This window comes from Schistocerca nitens, chromosome 8 (genome assembly GCF_023898315.1).
Source record: "Schistocerca nitens isolate TAMUIC-IGC-003100 chromosome 8, iqSchNite1.1, whole genome shotgun sequence".
NCBI classification, from domain to species: Eukaryota; Metazoa; Arthropoda; class Insecta; order Orthoptera; family Acrididae; genus Schistocerca; species Schistocerca nitens.
The window spans coordinates 408,240,652-408,264,005 of NC_064621.1; positions in this window are offsets into that span (position 1 = coordinate 408,240,652).

Here is a 23,354-nt window from a genome sequence, read left to right on the forward strand (position 1 = left end):
TCATTCTTTGTGATTAGCCGTCTCGGAATCTCTGCGAAAAACGAGTTTTTGGGGTGTTTCTCGACAACGGATGAAGATGTTTGAAAACGGGAAAGTGGCTCTTTTAGAAAAGTGCCAAGAGTACATACCGTTAAAATTTGAGCAATCTGCTACAGTTGTGTATTATTTAGATTTCGTCTGAAACCGGATACTACCTGAAGAAGTGGGGTAAATTTGAACCTCTACATCTCGGAAAGGGATAAAGATATCTACAAAATTTTGAAAGTTGTTCGTGAACAGGATCGTAGGAAAATATAGTATAAATTTCGGCCATTTCTGTGCGTAGCCGTTTTGGGATCCTCGTCTGGGATTTGGACCGCTGGTGCCCGCGAAACTGTAGTAAAAAAAAAAAAAAAACATTCTAGTTGGTTTTCCAAGGCACCGCCCATGAACTAATGGCGCCTGCATAATTCCCATCACGTATGCCATAGTACGCATCAAATTAAAATTGAAGCAATCGATTTGCTCCATTTGCCTAAGCAGGAGTAAGTGTGTAATAATCTCCACTGTACTGTAGGATAGTGACACTAAGACCATCCTTCAGTTGGGTAAACAAATGGTCCATAGACCAAGGGCTAGGGTCCATGAACACCGATGACCTCGCTCCTCCCTCTGAGCTAGAGGTATCTACGTTGAGTACTCTTTCGCTCTCCATATAGTGTCATGTAAACACCATTCATCTGCAGTTGCTCCCATCATATTGGCGTTTGGGTGTTATATGTGGCATCTGTAGCCGAAAATACTGGCGTATTCTTCCTACAAGGATGACTCAAATTGACTTCCATATCTCTGCGATGTGGTACAGGAATGCTCAGTAGTAGAAAGTCAGTGGAGTAAATGCAAATCCAAACATGAAATCTGTGCCTATACGATAATGCCGCAACAAACTACTGTTGACAGACTGTGTCGTCGTGACTAGATTTTTCGTAGAGCCGGATGTGTAGGTCTAACGCAGCAGTGCGACGATCAAGAAGCCCAAGGGAGAATGAATCCCTTATAGCTGAATCTGACAGTAGGTACTACTCTGTAGTGGATCTGAAACAAATGTTTTTCAGTTATACCAGTTTCTTACGTCTCCAGTTTTATTTGAAAATTAAAACGCTCATAGTAACCGGTTTCATAAATAATCGGCTTTAGTTTGTTTTATTCAAATTGTTCAAATGGCTCTGAGCACCATGGGACATAACATCTGAGGTCATCAGTCCCAACTAACCTAAGGACATTACACATATGGATGCGAACCTGCGACCGGAGCAGTCACGCGATTCCGGACTGAAGCGCATAGAACCGCTCGACCACCGCGGCCGGCGTTTGTTTTGTTGGTATTATTTCAAGCAATAAACAGAGACTTTAAACGAAGGCTGAAAACTTTAATGAAGATGAAGTAATAAGAGACGTCGCAGGATGGGAGACTGAGACTGTGGCAGAAATCAGTCTCACAAAGATCAGTCTTTAGTAAGGTTCATTTGAGGGTGTTTTATGAAAAATTACGACAGCAAAAATGTTAACAGCTAATGTCTCACCATGTGAAGCAGGAGGGCGACAGAAACAGCATATCCGGGAGGTGCAGAGATCGATGCATGAACTACACTTCAGAAAATGGACATCGTCGGCATTCAAAAAATGTTCGAAACGGACCTTAAATTTGCACAATGAACACCGAATGAAAAATGGTGTGCCATGTGATCACAAAGGTATCAAGATATTGAAGAATGTATATAGAATCATGTTGGTGTAACGGGGTATTGGAGAACTGCTGGAATAAGATGGCGTGCAACCGCATGCTAAACCGTCTGTCGTGGAGATCATCGTAAGGCTGGCTATTCTTTAAGGCGTAGCTGCAGATGGTGCAATTATGTGTTTTACAGGCACGGTAAAAACAAACATCCAAAGGCTGAATTTGTCCAGTTGTTCGAGATGGTATGAACTTCAATGCCGCACACTTTTCACGAGGGATAGTTTGCTCCAGCGGAGTACGACTTTTATACGCAGACCAGGCATCAAGCAACAAACAGCAAGTTATTTCGACCACCTATTGGCCAAAAGCAGCGCTCATACTATAATTGTGGTTCTCTTACGCCAGTTTTCGCACTTTTGCTTGCTGTGACGTAAATATTCCCTACTATCTTTGTACATTCACGAACGAGGGGCAGAGCACCTCCACCTTCTCGCATAATTATATGGGAATGCATGAAGGCATTGATGTTACTTGATCTTGATACAACTCTCTTGGTACCTCTAATTTCCTGGGTTCCTTTTATATGCACTTCCTTTACAAATCCCCGTAGGTCGGAGTTGAAAACAAATTTCTTACAAAGAAGTAAGTTTCTTTATTTCATATGTAAATGTTCGGGCCGATTCCGCCGTTTGCTGTACGTCATCAACTGGACGCTTTGTTTGAAATTGCGTTACCAAAGGTCTTCCAATACTGTAGCACTTTAGAAGTTATCCAACTACTCACTGCTTCTTTAACCGAGCGAGGTGGCGTAGTGGTTAGACACTGGACTCGCATTCGGGAGGACGACGGTTCAATCCCGCGTCCGGCCATCCTGATTTAGGTTTTCCGTGATTTCCCTAAATCGCTCCAGGCAAATGCCGGGATGGTTCCTTTCAAAGGGCACGGCCGACTTCCTTCCCTGTCCTTCCCTAATCCGATGAGACCGATGACCTCGCTGTCTGGTCTCCTTCCCCAAACCAACCAACCAACCAACTGCTTCTTTGAAATCACTGTAATTTATGTCGCGCGCATTGTGATATACATAACGTAGTAGGTCATTATCGTATCCTGTGTATTGTTTCAAGAGTCCTTGAAATGCGCAAACACCGTTTCGTGTAACAAGTGCGTCTTGTTCTCCCTTGAATATATGTCGTTTTTCTTATGCACTGCTTGGCCATACTGCTCAAGACTTTTCGAAGTGTGTTCGTAATTGTTTTTTACTATGCTGCAGATGTTCTTGGATATACGTAATAATGTTTAGTGCCCGCACCGAGGAAAACGATAGTCCTTTACTACGTTTCTTTGGAGACGGCATTTGTGCCTCCCTGTCCGACAAGGATGAAGGACTACATGAGTAGACACCTTTTTCAGCATTTCTTTCACTTTGTCAGGCAGTTATCTTCATCATTGTACTCGTCATGTGCGCTGCCGCACAGTCGAGAGTGTAAGCCACCACACATTCCACTGACTCACCTTGTGAAAAGGTAATATTTCATCAGCGAAATTCCATGCATTCCTTACTGACGAAATGTCAAGTTGAGCAACTGCTTTCAAACAAAATGCAATGTTCACCGTTACTATTGCTCTGCTTTATATCAATCTAGTAGCACTGTTGCACTGCTGTGAGTTACTCGTCAACTAAACAGATCAACTCGCTCTGTAACCTCACTATTGGGTACCCCCCTGTTGCCATTTAGCAGCCAAGATTTGGGTTGCATGGTAGATAACAGGTGTCGAATGCCGTAACCATCATGGCCTTTTGTGACCTCGCACTCACTAATTCCTTATCAGTGTCTCCAGTAAAGACGGCGAACATGAAGGAAACCGGTGCGGCGACAAATAGAGCAAAAGGTCACGAGTTGATAAGTTTTCTGCATTGTTTCTTTTGGATGGTGTCGAGTTTCCACCTTGAAGTTAAGGGTTCAGTTACCATCGTAAGTTTAATACACGTTAATAAAACTATGGCCGTACCACGCAGATTTACATTCTCTTCCCAGGATGTTGTGAATATTTTCTCCTTACGTTATGTCTTACGTTTGTTGTGCTCCTCTATTTTCTAATCTTTTAAAGCAAATAAAGCACTGCACATCGTTCTTACACATCGTCAGATACATCCAACTGCAATGCAACTGACGTCTGGTGACGACAGCGAAAAATTAGTGTACCGAGCAGGAGGTGGAAGTATTGCATGCACTCACATACCGTACACTATTGTTTCAGAACTGCTGTACCGGTTCTTATGTCACGTATATGTTGTTACTTTGTAACTGGCAGGATTGCTAATAAGGTAGCACTGATCGCCTTTCCCATTTCCTATAGTAACTGAATATTTAAGAGCAACGAAAATTTTACAAACAAAAATAAGTGATTCGTAAAAAATCCATTTGAAAATTAAAGATCTTAGCGCTTCTACTAGGACAAACTGATAAACCAATTTTTCGGGTTCCGTACCTAAATTGATAAAGTCGGAAGCCTTAGGCTAAATTCGTTGTTTGTCAGTCTCTTTGTCTGTCCGACTGTTAGAAACCGGTACACGTATAAAGTAAAAATTCAAGTCATATACTAAGGCCCATCTTATAAAAAATTGAAGTCAAAAGAGACGGCCATTTATGTCCTATATTTTGAGACTCGAAGCGTCAAGCATTAAAACGTATAGAGTACTTCCCGTTGGCCTAGAATCATGAAATTTAGCAAAAAGCAAGACTTCGAAGTGCAACCAAATGAAAAATCTGAAAACAGTTAATACATCAGTCTGTCTGTTAAGACCCCATTTTCTCAGAAATGAGTACATGTATCAAATTGAAATTTATGTGACATATTAATGTCCCGGGTCTCCTTGCTGTACAGCAAACGTTATCTTCTAAATCAGTGCAATCAAAAGATGCCGCTATGTATGTCCCATTTTTTGATAATCAGAAACTCATTCATTTAAAACTGTAGGGTACCTTGCGTTGGGCTAGAATCATAACATTTGGTAGAAAGCAAGTATTTACAGTATAACTAAAGGAAATACCCAAATACTGCAAGTTTGTTATTATATCAAAGGAAATTTTTTTTGTTCTAGGTCATCTAAATCTCTGTCTGTTCGCTTCTCTTTTAAGGTACCTTTTTTCAGGAATGGGTAGACGTATTAAGCTGAAATCTATGTCACAGAGGTCTAAAGTGTAATAAATGTAAGTTTCTAAGTCAATGCAGCCAAAAGATATAGCCCTTTACGTAACATATTTTTATACTCGCAAACCCACTCATCAAAACCATTAGGATACTTCGCGTTGACCCAGAATCATTAAATTTGACAAAAAACAAATCTTCACACTGCAAGTAAAGGAAAAATCCGAGAATTGTTAATTCGTGATTATGTTACGCGAAAGAAATATTTCCTTGGTCGCTTTTTATCTGATGTCAAAGCTGAATTTAAAACACTTAGTATTTCTGTGTTCGGGCTTGCTGGGTTGCAATGGTAAAACTCAAATATCAGGCAAGGAATAACTTTATTGCTCATATGATGTGTTTCGGAATTTATCCATCATCAGATATCAAGAAGCGACTGTTGCACGTAGACACGGCGTTTGAAGTAGTATTTGAACCAACATTGGATCGTGAGACAGAAATTAACTAAGAAGGACTAAGTGTCACAAACTTATTTGGTGCTGAAAGCCACCTCCAAGCACGTTAGAACTGGGACTCACAGTGTCCCATGTCCTTGCAGCAGGTTTGTAGGAGGGCAGTCTGCATTGTGCAAGATGCTAAAAAGAATATTGTTTTGACGACGTAAGAAATGAAAGCAAGGTGAAAAACTCAGAACATGAGACCATAGGTGGAGCCATTGGTTGCAGCTGTGTAGTATCCTAATTTAAATCAAAGTAAAAAGCTCTTTGACTGGCTCACAGTAACTATTTCCGTAGAAGGTGCGTTTTCCTCTGCATATCTATGTGCAACGCTTTTTGCTGGCCATGGCTGGATACCAGTCGTGTTGTGGGAGAGATTCTCGGTATTACTTCCCGCGCCATAACCCTATTCCTTAATCATAACAAAATTCACGAGAGTAGGAATTGGTTGTTATTATTGGTTAGAACTCACAATGTCTGCTGCTACTGGCTGGCGACAGTCCTACAGTAATAGAAACAGTTTCAGAGGGAAAAAATCAGAAAAAGTTGTGCTAGGCAGGTGAAAGAGAAAACGTGCCGCGTACGTGCCATCGAAACTGCACTTAACTTTAGGCAACCACAGAAAGAGAGAGAGACAGAGAGAGAGAGAGAGAGAAAGGGATACCTCCAGCTTAAAGCAGAGCACCGATGTCGAACTGGTCTCATTGCTAAATTGCAGCAATCTACCACACTTACACCATTTAAAAGTGATAAGCGTGAGCCGCTGATGGAGTCACCAAGGCGAGAGGGACGCGAAGTGGGGAAACGAAGCTATCGAATTTACATTAGGGTTTCAGTGCACAGTTTAAAGAGTGACAGCCAGCTGCTCGGACCCATGATGCACTTTGAGGGAACTATTGGTGTTAATTCTGTCTTTTCCAGTAAATCACTAACAATTTATGCAGTCATTGGCGACATCTGAGATGTAGTTTAATATTATGCTTTATATGTCGAACCATCTATGGTAAGTCTGTAGTTCAGAATTGCAAACTTCTGTTCACTTAATAAATATTTATATGCCTGACTGAATTAGTAAATTATTTTATTCGATGCATCATACCATTAAATTAAATTGTTTTTGTAACTGCTGGTTTTCTTTTATAGGTAGATGAGTCCCTTTATTAATATGTCTGTGTGAAATGTTGTGGCGATAGTGTTTCTCTTAATTTTGCCGCATCTTATAGTGAGTTTCCCTTTCCTGTATGTCACCAGGGAATTTTAGCGCCTTAGGGATATGCTAAACAGTTCACCCAACACCTCACAGTAACACGATTTGCAAGGAGGATTTGGTGAAGGCTATGGTGGAATGTTATCTGGAGAATGGTCACAGAAGATCAACACCGCTGTGTCCCCCATTGCCCGTAATCTTCAAAAGATTACAGGCAATTTTTTGCCTTATACAGTAGGGGTAAGGAAGTAATGGAAATATATAGATATGCTCAACGTCTTGTTCAGCCCAAGTAGCCCGACAAAGTGGATGTTTTACACGTAAGCCACAGCCTGTGCTATAAGCTATGATAAATTCAAAGGTGACAGGTTGCTAGTATTCAACTTGAACGACCTAGAAGCTGGTAGGCCCAAAAGCTATTAGCGGCACCCCAACTATTACTTTCCTTGCTTTTCATCGCTGATGTGCACTATTTGACGTGACCGTGTTGTTTTCAGAGCGTATGATAAACGAAGCGAGTAGTTGAAAAGAAAGAATGTCGAATTAATGGTTCATCCGTTGAGGACATGTTCCTGTTAATTAGCGGAATTATTCAGCTGCGCTCTTTCTGCTTCACTAGAGAAATGAAACTTGCCTGCGAGAAGGACGTATAAGTCAGTTAATTGACGAACAATTGTGGTAGAAGGGCTTCGATTCAAAACATGAATGTATACAAATGCTTTGTTGAAAAGACGTCAAGGTAATACATCTATTTGAATGGCACTGCCCAGTGCGATTTGGACCCACCAGTCTCTAATGAATCAGTGATCTAAGAGAACCACGTTCATTAGCGAATATTGAGCTTTGTTCAAGAAGCGATTATTTCTACTTAAGGAACTGCTTGTATTATACAACAGATTTTTAAGGAGAAACACCTTTAATCAGTATGTCAAAACATTTAAATTGCATCTCAGACACTTGTATTACCAAGGGTCAATATTCCAATGCTATATTCAATAGAGGGAGGTACAGATTTTTCCATCCAGTGGTATCTTCACTATAATGAAATTGGAGTACATTGTGAACTAGAAATTTCGTCAGACTAAATTGTTCTGTGAGTCTGTCGTCAGTACGTCCAATTGCTTAAGTGTGTGCAGAGTGTAAGTGTATCAACCCTCATGTAATATTACTTCCTGTTGTGCAACAAATACCTTTTGCCCAAGTGACACGTACCCAGTAACATTAAGCTCTACGTCGTCACTAAAGAGAAAAATGCAAAGTGTTTTAACTTACTGATACCGATCCTGAGTTTACAATTAAGGCAAAAGTAGATGAAGCTAATGGCGGGTTCCGCATTATGAATTCATTACGAACAATTGAAGTCAGTTGTTTTGCTTGAAATTATTGGCAAACCGACTAAGAAAATTATGTGCCTTTTGTGTGATAATAAATACACAGAATATACCAGGCTTATTCGGAAAGGAAATTTCGATCGGTCGCGAAATAGAACCTATTCCTGAAATATTTTTTTTTCAAGAGTTAGCTGCACCCCCCAGCTACGTTTCTGCGTAGTCGCTGCTCCGATTTAGACATTGGTCGTAACGTTATACCAACTCCCCTCCTCACAGGAGGTATCCGCCCATGCTTTCTGCCAGTTCTCTACACTGGTGTACAACTCGTTGTCTGTGCCAAAATCTTGTTTTCATAGCCTGTGGTTCATGTGAACGGTGATGAAAATCAGAGGGAACCAATTTCGGGCTGTGTGGTGGTCGATGAAAGACTTTCCATCGAAAACGCTACGTGTGTCTTCATAGCCCCTGCAGAGTGCTGTGGAGAATACATCTACCAAAAGCTTTATCGAATTTTCACTGTGGTTTCCAATGCGCGATAGATCTCACTTACTTTCCGAATACCCATCGTAGAAGTTAATCACTCACAGAAGACATCGCTCTCTTACCATGCAATGCTACCTTCAGCTTTGATAGTGGCCTTAGTTAGGTGAGCAAGATACTAAAAGATTTTATTCAGATACGGACGAGCCATCTGAAGCAGCTCACTCATTATTAGATCCCATAGAGCTGCCAGTTTGCTTCGATATAGAATGCTACGTTTCACCGTCCTTTCCCATCAATCCGAGACATGTTGTATGGGATTAATGTTGGATGATTTTTCGGGTCACTAGCAGTGCCCAAGTGTTCCACAGCCGGATATGCGTACATACACTGCCGGAAGAAAAAAATAGCACCAAAATGTAATTAACGCAGAGGAATGGAATTTGGGGAATACATTTGTCTAGGTAACACGTTTAAGTGATTGGCATTGCAGGATCATAGGTTAATGTAAGCACGAAATAAGCCATTTCAAATGCTGGTACGTCAAAGCAAGTGTAATCGCAGAACGTCATATGCAAGCATGCAAACATATGTGCATTGTGTTGGATAGGTGCCGAATGTCAGTTTGTGGGATGGTATTCCATGCCATTTGCAATTGGTTGGCCAAATAAAGTCACGATTAATGCTGATTCTGGATGACACTGGAGTTGTCATCCGATGACGTTCTTTATATTCACGATTATATGGAGCAGGCCAAAGGAACATGTCGATACTGTGTAGAGTTTGTTGGGTTACAACAATGGTATGTGGAAAAGCATTATGCTGTTGGAAATCATCCCCTGGAATGCTGTTCGTGAATCGCAGCACAACACTTCGAATCATCACATTAACGTATAAATTTTCAGTCAGGGTGCGTGGGATAACCAAGAGAGTGTTCCTGCTGTCACGTGAAACCCCACGCCAGACCATAACTCGAGGTGCAGGTCAACTCTGTCTATCATTCAAACATGTTGGTTGCTATCCCTCAATTGGCCTCCTCCTAACAAACTCATGGCCATCACCGGCACCAAGGTAGAAACAGCTTTCATCAGAAAACACGACCGCTCTCCACCCTACCGTCCAATGAGCTCTCGCCTGACATCACGGAAGTAGCAAGTGGCGGTGATTTGGGTTTAGTGGAATGCATCTGACTCCGAGCTGTCACTGAAGTATCCGATTTGTAACAGTTTGCTGTGTCGCTGTGATGCCAGATTACTACTTCAGATGCAGTACGATGCGGCAGAACCATAAGAGGAACACATGGTCTTCCCTGTCAGTGGTGCCACGTAACCGTCCGGAATCTGCCCAGTACTTTTTCGTCAACACTGCTGCCAGCAATTCTGTACGGGGGCTGATTTCGTACGTAGTCTTTCAGCAGTGTCGTAAAAGGAACATCCAATTTCTCGTCGCCCTATTACACGATCTCGTTCAAACACAATGAGGTATTGATAATGGCGTCTTCGCTCCCTTGTGGCATTCTTGACTAGCATCAACTTACCATGTACAATCTCAAACTAATCTCCACTACCTTTATAACACATGTTTAAAGCAAACCTTATTTGCGTCCTCATAGTGACGCTACTAGTGCCACTCTCATGCGACTGGCGCGAAATTTGAATAGACATCATGTTTCGGTTATAGAAACACGCCCACCAACTCCTTCTCGGTGTTGCCATTTTTCTTCCGTCAGTGTATGTGTGTGTGCCTCTGTGAACACGGCTGTGATACTTTGGCAGGCGCGAGTGCCCATGTCATACTCATTATGCAAATTCAGAAGAAACGGCAATAGTGTGTCATCGAGGATGCTGTCATGAACACCCTGATGCGTGTTGATGGTAATCCGAATAAGTGGACCTAGATCATGGTATGAAAAACACCCCCACAACATCACAGAATCACCACCGGCCATAACTTTACCCTCCATACACTGAAGCCTTAACATCTCAAAAGCTGTCCGTGGATCGATATTTGCTACATCTAAAAACTGAAAAAAAGTCTCGACCCATCGGATCTTACTGTACGCTAAGTTAGCCCCTGTCTGGTTTCTGTTTGTTCTTGGAAAGCAACAGCCTCAACCACCGATGTGAGGTATGGCCCGTAGTATGAGTCTCGCCTCGCATTGGTCGCTCTGAATTTGGATAAGTTGTATTTGTAATCGATGACAGGACCAATTCATGTAGTGTTTGAAACATGATTTCATTGATGAGGTGTGACATCCGCCTACAGTTCCAAACAACTAGGGCAATATTACAACTCGTCTTACACCACGTTGCATGGTTGTGATTGGTACACATTCGAAGTAACAACATAAACAAATGTGGCAACTCAAGTGATTGTGTGGTCTTTGGCAGTCCAAACGCAAGGTGTGCTTCCTGCCGTTGAGTAATGTGTGCAGGTCGTCTAATATAGCGCTGATTTTGTGCAGCTGATGTCCACATATATACCTCTTCACTGCACTGACTAGAACGGGATGGAGGAATATATGGAGACACAAAAGTACAACGTATTGCGCTGCTTAATACTGCGTAGGAAAACTGTCGGCTTTCAAAAGAGCTTTCCGTTGTCACGTAATGGATAAATACGTGTCCTGTATGGTTTCCGAGAGAACCTTTTACCATTCGTCCTGTCATATAGTGGCAAGTTCACTAAGCTATGATGTAGGTGGATAACATTCACGCACACTTCTCTCCAAAGAAGGCCACAAATACTCAGTAATACTGAGATCTGTTGACTTTGGTGCCCAGAGGTGATACGACAATTTATCCTCGTGTTCACAAAACCAACCCAAGACGATGCTAGCTGTGTCAACACTGCATAGCCATTGGGAAACAAACATTGTACCATAACATGGACCTGTTCAACCGAAACGGGCGTATAATCCTTTGGAGTAATGCGACCTTGCAGAGGTACCATATATGGCTGCCCAAATAATTACCAAACACTGCTATGATTAACTCTTGGAACGAAAACTCGACCAGAAGTTGTAAACAAGGTCAAAGCAAACACCTACGAACAAATTACTGTTTTTTTATCGCTACGTTGCACACTTTTTATGGCTTCGGTTCCACGTTTTTCTGTTAGGGACGTTAGCGTGACTGACTAGTAGTACTGAAATTCCAGCTAGCCTTGCCATGCCCAGCTTGGTGCTAACATGGTACGCGAGCGCTACAGTCAATTTTGCAAAGACTTTTTCGGCTGGCAACTTCTTATCTGTGGACAAGATGCTCTTCGATGATTGTCCGTTATGATCACTCAACACCCATTTTCGTTCCCATTGTGGCTTGGTAGATGAGGTTTTTCTGCTTTCACTGTGTGCGACAAAAATCTTCAATGCGGAGCCTCTTGAAAAACCAAACTCTTCAGCTACCCTGGGTACAGAAGCACTCACCGTACAAACACCAACAATTTACCAACGTTCCAGTTCACTTCGGCACTTCGACATAACCCTCTCGCAACTACAAACAACACTTTTCTGACCATGAGTGACACTTGGGGCATATTGTGGACATTGCAAAGACGCCGCCCATGGTTAAATACAATACCACAACCCGTTAGGCTTCTCTACCACCTACATTTATGTTCAAGAATGCATTTTTTTGCGGTGTTTCAAGAGTATTATTATCCTGACCTTGTATGTCAGCTGTGGAGGATTAAATCATCGCCTGGGATCAAATCTACACCGACTACTGCTGGCCAAATCCCCTAGTGATTTCTTTTGCGGTGCCAAATAAAGTTTCGCTTGGTGAGCTGAATTCTTATTCTGGGATATTTTATCTCTATGTCACGATAGCAACACAGTAGATAAATTTTATTACTGAGGATGCATTAACTCTTGATTTAACCCTAGGACGCCTAAAGGGGGGAGGGGGGGTTCGTTGAACCCACAATTTTTTCATGTCCCCTGCTTTTGCCCATACTACATATTCCCTTTGAGTTATTGTTTGTTGGCTATTTTATGAAACGTTAGTGTCAATATATTTTATATAAAAACTTTATAAAAAATTCCTGCTTTGAAAGAAAAGATAAATTAACTTATTATGGGTCCAACAACCCCCCCCCCCCTTAGGCTTCCATGCTATAGAAAATTTCCTTAGTAGGATTTCGTATTTCTCATCTATACAACAATGCAAGTTATTTTCTTGATATTCACAACAATCAGTTTACTTTCAGAGGAAGTGATTGTTGATGTCAGTCAGTTGTTATTTATCTTGAAAACTTGCAGTGAGATAGTGCAGTTCCCAACACGCAGGCCTCCAGTAACTTTGGTATGCTACACAGCAAAAATGAAACCAAGTAAAAACTTACTGATGTTGTCAACAATGCACCAAGATAAACGCTCTGTTGGAGGAGAGAAGAATAAAACCGAGATAAATGCATATTATAATTCCACTAAAGGTGGAATTGATACCATTGATCAAATGGCGCGTATGTACACCTGCAAGGGGGGAACAAAGAGATGGCCTCTATCTGTATTTTACTCTCTCATCGACATTTGTGTTATCAGTGCAACCACCATATTCATCCAGCAACATCCAAGATGGAATGAGAAGAAACACAACAATCGGAAACTTTTATCTTCTGCAAGCTGGGATGGAACTAGTGAAATTGCAGGTAGAACAAAGAAGTGCCAATGCAAGGGGGTTATCTAACCAAATTGTTCAATGAATGCAGACTATTCTACAAAATAAAATCAAAGAAGTGACAACAGAAGCACGTCAGCCTCCTGCAGCGAAAGGTCGGTGCCATATTTGTGTAAGAAAAGCTAAGAAAAGAAGCAGAAGTACAACAATCTATGTAAACCAAAACAGTATTATGGACAGTGTCATAAACACGTGTGTAACACACATTCAGAAAAAAATTGTGAAGTGTGTCTCTTGCCTTGAAGTTGAGGACTCAGAGTAGTCTACTGTATATGAACACATCTGTATTTTGTATTGTAATATGTCAATTTTTTATTCACTGAATCCAATATTTATAACTATTAACTACATTTATAAAACGATGCATTAGTTAAATTACAGAAACCGTTTTGAAAGTTGTAATTTTTCGTCAGTAAACTTATTTAATACCTATGGGCTCGCCGAACACCCCCCCCCCCCCTCTTAGGCATCCAAGTTAGAAAAAAAGGCTTGGGCGTCCTATGTTTAGTGCCTATTTACTTTTCGTTTTGGATACGAATCTGTATGCAAAAATTCATCCTGCAACGTTCAGTACCTGTCCGTAGTGCTGATATTCTTTAGGGACAGCGTAACGTAAAAGAGAAGCTAGGACAAAGGAGGGAACACGTGTTCCTTTGGACGTGTTCGGCGGCGCCGCTGGAGCATTCCGCTCACGCCCGCCGGTAGCTGCAGGAAGGCGCGCTGCAAAGAGCGAGCTGGCCTTTGCGCCGCAAACACTTGTCTGCGAAACAATTACATGGCGAGGGACGGGAGCCCGGCAGCCGCCCCCGCTGCGCCGAGGAGCTTGCATTTGCCCGCGGCATCCGGAGCCCGGCAGTAAAGCAGGCAATCCGCCAGAGATTGCGACGCCGCCTCCACTCCAGCATCTGGAGGCGCGGAGCGAGACCGCGGGGAGGCGGCGCCGCCCTTCCTCGAGCCTGACTCCGCTTTAATTACGGCACTGCTTCAAAGAAGGAAGCTACTGGCACTGCTTGTGATTCTCCTAGCCGACCATTTTGTTTGAAGTGTGCAACGTTATCCGGTGAGTGGACGGAAGCAGCCGGTGATATTCGATACCGCCATCTTGGGAGAGGCCCACAGCACTATGATATAACGGCTTATGCATGGTCACCCACTCCTAAAAAGTTTAGGTTTTATGTTCAACCGGTAATGCAATCAAAGACATTTTTGCCAAGCCGGTAGCTGTAATGGTATCTAGGCTGAGGATGATGAAGTGAAGGTCGAAACACTGAGATTTAGTTTTCTATCCTTCTAACTTCTTTCAATCGCCACACGAGCAATGAAATGAAAGATATACTATAACTTTGGGTAGAAAATATACTAAATTCTCTCTACGGAATGAAAAAAGTTTTCTTGTGATGCGATACCCTTAAAATTCTGCTAGAGTATGGGAACGCCTTGTTCCTCTTGTAGTTACAGTCTACTATAGTTTAGTTTGTTTCTACATTTGTAAAACGATGTCAGATTTGTCACATTAATTAACAAAGAAAATAATACAATATATATCAATTTACAAAGGAAATTTTATTTCAAATGGTTCAGATGGTTTTGAGTACTATGAGACTTAACAACTGCGGTCATCAGTCCCCTAGAACTTAGAAGTACTTAAACCTAACTAACCTAAAGACATCACACACATCTATGCCCGAGGCAGGATTCGAACTTGCGACTGTAGCGGTCGCGCGGTTCCAGACTGAAGCGCATAGAACCGCTTGGCCAAAACGGCCGCGGAAGATTTTTAAAAAAATGTAAACTGATTTATGCACACAATTAGATTTTTATTTTTTCTTTCCAACAGACGATCGGTGTAGCCAAATGTGGCAAGAAATGCAGTCTGGATTTTCACTATGGTTTTCATTTCGCGACAGATAGGAGATTGAAACAAATAGCTCTCATGAATTATGACATTTGGGTTCTAGATTAACTTTATTTGTATAATGTTTTTTATGATATACACAAAGAAGACACCAATGTACTCAGTCCACACAAACACACACACTACGAGAATACATTGTTCTGAATTCCACACACTCACACCTACCTATCCACACACACACACACACACACACACACACACACACACACACACACACACACTCTTCATCTACATCTACATACATACTCCGCAATCCACCATACGGTGCGTAGCGGAGGGTACTTCGTACCACAACAACCATCTTCTCTCCCTGTTCCACTTCCAAACAGAACGAGGGAAAAATGACTCCCAATATGCCTCTGTACGAGCCCTAATCTCTCTTACCTTATCTTTGTGGTCTTTCCGCGAAATATAAGTTGGCGGCAGTAAAATTGTACTGCACTCAGACTCAAATGCTGGTTCTCTAAATTTCCTCAGTAGCGATTCACGAAAAGAACGCCTCCTTTCCTCCAGCGACCCCCACCCGAGTTCCTGAAGAATTTCCGTAACACTGGCGTGATGATCAAACCTACCAGTAACAAATCTCGCAGCCCGCCTCTGAATTGCTTCTATGTCCTCTCTCAATCCGACCTGATAGGGATCCCAAACGCTCGAGCAATACTCTGTCATCAGGTCCTTGACGAGACTTCTGTCATTCTACTGATTTCTGTGTTTTGTCCCAATCTGAAAACGTTGTGAACGTCTCACCACAATTAGTGAGAGTATGTGCTAAAGATAACTGAAACGAGTTGGTATTTGCCATCGCAATTAACAGTTTATTATAACATGGCTTTTATCGTTAACACGGATTAATTTTTTTATCATTCACTTATTTGTGTTATCTAAACCTTAAACTTTTCAGTATGAATTATTTAACAGGCATGACTTGCTAGAGTTACTCAATGTCCTTGGAGTCTTTCGCAATGGTATGTTTGAACAAAATTCTCTTGGTGTTCGAGCTACATTACATTGAACACCTGAACTTCTGATACTTCCTCCAGGACCGTCATCATTATTAAAAACAGTTGGCCTAACTAAGTGTGCTGGTAAGATGTTCCTCTATATATACGCGTGATAACATCGTCTGGAAACTTCCAGAGGCGAATACAGTGATTCATGTACAGTAAGGCGAGGTGGGCAGCTCATAGCAGTTCCCGCTAGCCGAAGTACCGGTGACGTTAAGAAAAAAATGTTCAAATGTGTGTGAAATCTTATGGGACTTAACTGCTAAGGGCATAAGTCCCTAAACTTACACACTACTTAACCTAAATTATCCTAAGGACAAACACACACACCCATGCCCGAGGTACGACTCAAACCTCCGCCGGGACCAGCCGCACAGTCCATGACTGCAGCGCCTGAGACCGCTCGGCTAATCCCGCGAGGCGGACTTTAAGAGACGCGAGATAGTAGCGACATCTTTGAACCTGTCGCTACCGTGGCTGTAGAAACGTCAAGCATCTTTCTTTGCTTCCGCTCAATATCCAAGGTCCACCAGCTTGCCCTACTAAGTCAGTATCCTTTGTCTCTACCAGAAATGTTGCGTTTAATTTGAATCTCAACAGCGTCGTTTACAACGGAATCTCCATGCGGTGACGCATAAGCCAAGAGTCTGAAACTTTCAAATTATGTTCTTGCTTAGTTATCCAATAAGTTTTCAACTACGAGCGACTTTCAGTCTCGCAGAGTATAATTCATTGAATTTTCTCAGCACAACGCTCAACAACAGTGTGAATAGTTTGACCAATAAGAAGGTGTCGCAGTCACAAGGGACACCATACACACTGGGCAATAGTTGAGCTACGTCATCCTTAATGGGGCGAAACGTATCTCGTCTTTTGGCAGCGGGCTGCAACGCTGGTATAAATCCATGTCAATGAAGCACACGCCCTACTTAGGTGTCCTACATTATGGAAGGTTCGCAGCAGTTTCAGACTATTCCGGCGGTTCTCGAGGTGTGCTTCGTCAATGACACCTGAAAGCTTTTGCAATGTCATCCTTGCTGTAGCCATTTTCTGCTAACGCTCATGTCTTATACTGCAATTCAGACAATAGACGGTCGACGTAAGAAACTAGATCGCTTTCACGTGTAGAGGAAGGTTACAAGTAAATGCGTTCAAGTAATGGTTATAGTATGTTGGCATCCAGTACCTTGAATGGCCAACGCCTCCGGCCTTCTACATTAATAAAGCATCCAAGAACAGTCACTGAACATTTCAATCCATTCCAATAGTAAATGTAATGTTTGGAAGGACACAGTTTAAGTGACCGAAGAACTGCTGCACTCCATTTTCACAGTTAGTATATCATCAAGTTATCACCAACAATCAATCGAAAACGATGCAGCACCACAGTGTTTAGAGCTTGCTCTTTAAAATGCTCCATAATGCTCCATGAAGAAATTTCCAGAAAACCGTTAACAATGGAGATCTCATCGCCGTGTCTCCCGTTATACACTCCTGGAAATGGAAAAAAGAACACATTGACACCGGTGTGTCAGACCCACCATACTTGCTCCGGACACTGCGAGAGGGCTGTACAAGCAATGATCTCACGCACGGCACAGCGGACACACCAGGACCCGCGGTGTTGGCCGTCGAATGGCGCTAGCTGCGCAGCATTTGTGCACCGCCGCCGTCAGTGTCAGCGAGTTTGCCGTGGCATACGGAGCTCCATCGCAGTCTTTAACACTGGTAGCATGCCGCGACAGCGTGGACGTGAACCGTATGTGCAGTTGACGGACTTTGAGCGAGGGCGTATAGTGGGCATGCGGGAGGCCGGGTGGACGTACCGCCGAATTGCTCAACACGTGGCGCGTGAGGTCTCCACAGTACATCGATGTTGTCGCCAGTGGTCGGCGGAAGGTGCACGTGCCCGTCGACCTGGGACCGGACCGCAGCGACGCACGGATGCACGCCAAGACCGTAGGATCCTACGCAGTGCCGTAGGGGACCGCACCGCCACTTCCCAGCAAATTAGGGACACTGTTGCTCCTGTGGTATCGGCGAGGACCATTCGCAACCGTCTCCATGAAGCTGGGCTACGGTCCCGCACACCGTTAGGCCGTCTTCCGCTCACGCCCCAACATCGTGCAGCCCGCCTCCAGTGGTGTCGCGACAGGCGTGAATGGAGGGACGAATGGAGACGTGTCGTCTTCAGCGATGAGAGTCGCTTCTGCCTTGGTGCCAATGATGGTCGTATGCGTGTTTGGCGCCGTGCAGGTGAGCGCCACAATCAGGACTGCATACGACCGAGGCACACAGGGCCAACACCCGGCATCATGGTGTGGGGAGCGATCTCCTACACTGGCCGTACACCACTGGTGATCGTCGAGGGGACACTGAATAGTGCACGGTACATCCAAACCGTCATCGAACCCATCGTTCTACCATTCCTAGACCGGCAAGGGAACTTGCTGTTCCAACAGGACAATGCACGTCCGCATGTATCCCGTGCCACCCAACGTGCTCTAGAAGGTGTAAGTCAACTACCCTGGCCAGCAAGATCTCCGGATCTGTCCCCCATTGAGCATGTTTGGGACTGGATGAAGCGTCGTCTCACGCGGTCTGCACGTCCAGCACGAACGCTGGTCCAACTGAGGCGCCAGGTGGAAATGGCATGGCAAGCCGTTCCACAGGACTACATCCAGCATCTCTACGATCGTCTCCATGGGAGAATAGCAGCCTGCATTGCTGCGAAAGGTGGATATACACTGTACTAGTGCCGACATTGTGCATGCTCTGTTGCCTGTGTCTATGCGCCTGTGGTTCTGTCAGTGTGATCATGTGATGTATCTGACCCCAGGAATGTGTCAATAAAGTTTCCCCTTCCTGGGACAATGAATTCACGGTGTTCTTATTTCAATTTCCAGGAGTGTAATATCCGTCACTTTACAGAAAGTACATTTCCGTGAGGGCATGGTGGAACAAACTGACTATCTCAGATATACCAAAACATACAACGTGTGTTGGACCGGTACACTGGTGAAAAATGACACTACTGTTGGACTAACCATTACACTGTTTCGGCTTTTCATCACTTCCTTGAGTGCTGAACAATTTTCTGCTAATTAACAACGTGGTTTTCACGTGGGCCAGTCTGGTTGCTAATGATCCTGAAATTGAAGAACAATTTAAGGATCTACTGAATGGAATGAACATCCTAATGCGTACAGAATATGGATTGAGCGTAAATCGATGAAAGACTAAATTAATGAGACACAGCAGCAATAAAAACAGCGAGAGACTTACCAGAACCGGAGGTCACGAGGCAGACAAAGTGAAGGGATTCTGCGACATATTTAGCAAAACAACCGATGACGGACGGAGAAAGGACATAAAAAACAGACTAACAAAAAGAGGCATCCCTGGTCAATAAAAGTCGCTCGTGTCAAATGAAGAGCTTAATTTGAAAAGAAAGTGTGCAATTGGAGCCCAACATTGCACGGAAGAAGTTTCTGAGAATGTACGTTAGGAGTACAGCATTTTTGGCAGTGAAACATGGACTATGAGAATACCGGAACATTAGACAATAAAATCCTATGAGTTGTGGTACTACATACGAATGTTGAAAATTAGGTGGCCCAGTAAAGTAAGGAATGACGAAGTTCTCTGTAGAATCGGCTAGGAAAATGGCGGACAGATTGATATGACATTTTTTAAGACGTCAGGGAATAATATCCATGGAAGTACATGGATCTGCAGAAAGTAAAAGTTGTAAAGGAAGGTAAAATTTGCTAGTCTGTTGGTCGGCGAACCCATTGCGCTGTGGACCTAAAAGGTACAGATTCCATAATACGTGGGAGATAGGGCGACTCATGACGTTAATTTTGACGTCCCTTACCAGAGTTCTACAATAGCTTCCCTGTCTTTTCAAAAATGGTGTGTGCTGCAGCGCGACTAAGCTTCCGGTATGTTCACCAAGCGCTTTCAGTTGATAGTCGCTAGAGTCCAGAAGCTATGTGGCATTTCTTTTTCAATATACACGACAAATGGGCCCTCATTCTTATGAAAAAAGTGTAAGGCATTTCGTTCGTCCCTAATACCAGATTTCGATGGTTCAGCTTTCACCAGGATGAGCAAGTATTTATTCTAACGACTCACACTGCTCTAACGTTATTCAGTATTGGCAGAAGTCACGGAACCGGAGAAAAATTAAGACATATACTCAGAGCTGCAACAGAGCCCTTGTCTAGTTCTTGGCTGGAACGATTAAGAGCAATTGTATACCCCTCATTGGACTCCAAGTCAGCTTCACCACGAGTTAAGCAGTGACGTGGAGCATTGATTCGACGGAGAATTGGAGGATGATACGCAATAGAAACTTTGTAGTGATCTAAGATAGGCTGTCGTCAGAAAAACAGGGACGTTATTGAAGGATTCTCGTATTCCATGTAAAGTGATGAAGAGGATATGTCACGTGCCACAAGACCTTTCAGGATGTTAAGGACTGACAAGCAACATATGAAAGGTATGGCTTTTATGACCAATTTTAGTGCAAACTGTTCACCCACCAGGAGACTGGCAAAATATCAAGCAGGATTATTAGCGCCGAAAATGGAACTTTGTGAATAGCTTGTTAATTTGCAGGCTTTTTTTGCGATACTCAAAAAACTGAAGTTACGCTGATATAATGCAATGTTTAGAAGTAGTGCAACTTTCCACGACAGTGCTCGTACAAGACATGTTGGATCTTTTGACCCAATAATTTCCATCTGAAGTCGTCTCGTAACTCCTCCCTTCCTGTACCGTGACGAATATTATAACTGATGGCACTATTATAGGATCCCCATTGTCTCCTGCTACCGAAAATTTCTTCAAGGAGATCTTTGAGAAGCAAGTCCTGATCAGTGCAACGCTGTATGGATCTTGTTTCCCGTGGAGCGTTGACAATACCTTCCTGAAATGAAATCAAGGAAAATAGACTAGAGGATTCCGAACATGAAATATACTATTGAGGTGTAAATGGATGAAGCATGACTGTTTTGGGTATTTGAGTTGTGCGGAAAATAACGTTAGAGTTGGCCATGCAGGGTATTGGATACCAAGGCACACAGCCCAGTATTTGACCCCAAATGCAGTTCACCATCATATACACACACAGAAAAGATTATATCTGACAACGACCATCTTCAGTTTGAATTGCAGCTTCTGTCATAGATGTCCAGATAAAATGGTTACGGCAAGGGCCACACTGCAAACGCTTTCAGTTACCACTGATGTACGATGTCTCGTGAACTGGAAGAATAGGGAAAGCCGGCTTCAATCCTCCCACACCTACCATTGTAGGAGGTTTTCTGCGAAGACAGGAGTGGACACCAGTATTCCAGCCCATAGCCTAGGGTGATTCAGCTGCCCTAACTATTGGTTTTTATCCAAACCGCAACGACACCAAAAAACACGTTCTAAATTTTCATTTTCTCTCGCTCACCGTGAGCAAACTTTTAGCTCTACATGGATAATGAAAATGACATTTTTGTAGGATATTCAATGTATTTAAATTTGAGCTTGGGCACATTTTCGGTGCAAGGCATGGTTTTAGAGTTATTCAAGAAAAATTCATTTAAAGGTAACTTTTGTACGTATTACTTGAATAATTCTAAAATCACGAAAATTTATCCAAACGCATATTTAAATACATTGAATTTCCTACAAAAAGATCCTCTTAATTTTTTTCTGTAAGAGTATTGTTTTCCACGTAGCGAGCTAGTGATTATGAAAACGCGCACGGTGTACTGGAAGGCGATGCGGGTTGCGTGAAACCCATAGTTAGGGGCCGCTGAAACACCCTGTATGACAGGCCCTATTAATGACAAAACAGATCATAAATTGCCCTTGTGTATGGTGTCCCGTGTGAATGCGGCAGCTTCTATGTAAGTCAAATATTTCATAGTGTTGTCCCATGAGCACACGCGGCGTATTAAATACAGCCTATTTCAGAAGTCGGCCATATTTGAGCATTGTCTGAAAGCGGCCACAGAATAAAATAAGTGGAGACGAGAATCTTTGCCTGTACGTTATCATATGGATATTCCATTTAATATCGAGGGAAAGCATTAGACAGATGATTCACGCTTGTAGAGAGGGGGCAGCGACATTTTCAACGGTTGTGCTGGCCCTTCGCGCCACCTGACATCACTGGACCTGCGGCATTCCAGAGCCGCTAGGACCTTCCTAATTCACATTACTGATCACGAGTCACTTTGTTACTTTGTAATGTTCCAAGGCCTCTTAGAGCGCCTATATACACTGATCAGCCGAAACATTATGACCACTGTCCACTGCAACGTTGGAATCCATCTGCTAGCATTGCGGTCACGTGACCCGGTAACAAAAGTATGTAAGCACAGCAGACACGGACGAGGGATCACCTTAACGAAGATATTGGCTGCAAATGGGGAAATTCATTGAGTTGAGTGATTCTGACAAAGGGCAGATAATTATTACACACAGATTGCGAACGAGTATCTCGAAATCGGCGAAGCTGGTCGAATTTTCACGTGCTACTGTCATGAACATCTGTGCAAAGAGCTAGAAGGACTGTGAAACTACCATTAGGTGCTAAATGACTGGACGTCCACGACTCTTCAAGGAATATGGGGTTCGGAGGCTTGTCTGCTCAGTGAAGGAGTACAGATGGTCATTTGCGGTATCTGTGACGAAAGAGCACAATACTGGTCCAGGTACAAGTGTTACAGAGCACACCGTTCATCGTACATTGTTGGAGACGGAGTTTCGCAGCAGACCATCCTTTCGTATCCACATTTTGACGCACCAACATCTTCAATTACGTTCGCAGTGAGCACGGGATCATCGAGACTCGACCGTGAATCGGTGGAAACCTGTCGGCTCCACGTCTGAATAACATTTTTACTACACTAGGTCCATTTTCTTCCCCACGCCTCGAAACGTGCAGTGCGCTATGGTCGTAGGTTTTAAGTAGCAGTATTATACTATGGGAGACATTCGCCTTTTCTTATACGGGATGCTGACGTCTGCGAGTCACCTGCATCCTTGCATGCCTGATGTCTTCCCCGACGGCTATGTCATCTTTCAGCAGTATCATTGTCCGTGTGTCGGAGCCAGAATCGTGCTACAGTTGTTTGTGGGGCATTATAATGAATTCACATTTATATCTCGGTGACCAAATTCGCCTGATGTAGATCTTATCGGTCCCATGTGGGTCACTGTTGGGCACCACCACCGCGTACGAAAATCAGCGGCCCGTTATTTATTCGATTTATATGACATCTAATTAGAAATCTATGCCACATACCCCCACAAACCAACCAACGAACTCTCGGACCAATGATATGCAGAATCGATTATGTATTTCGTTCC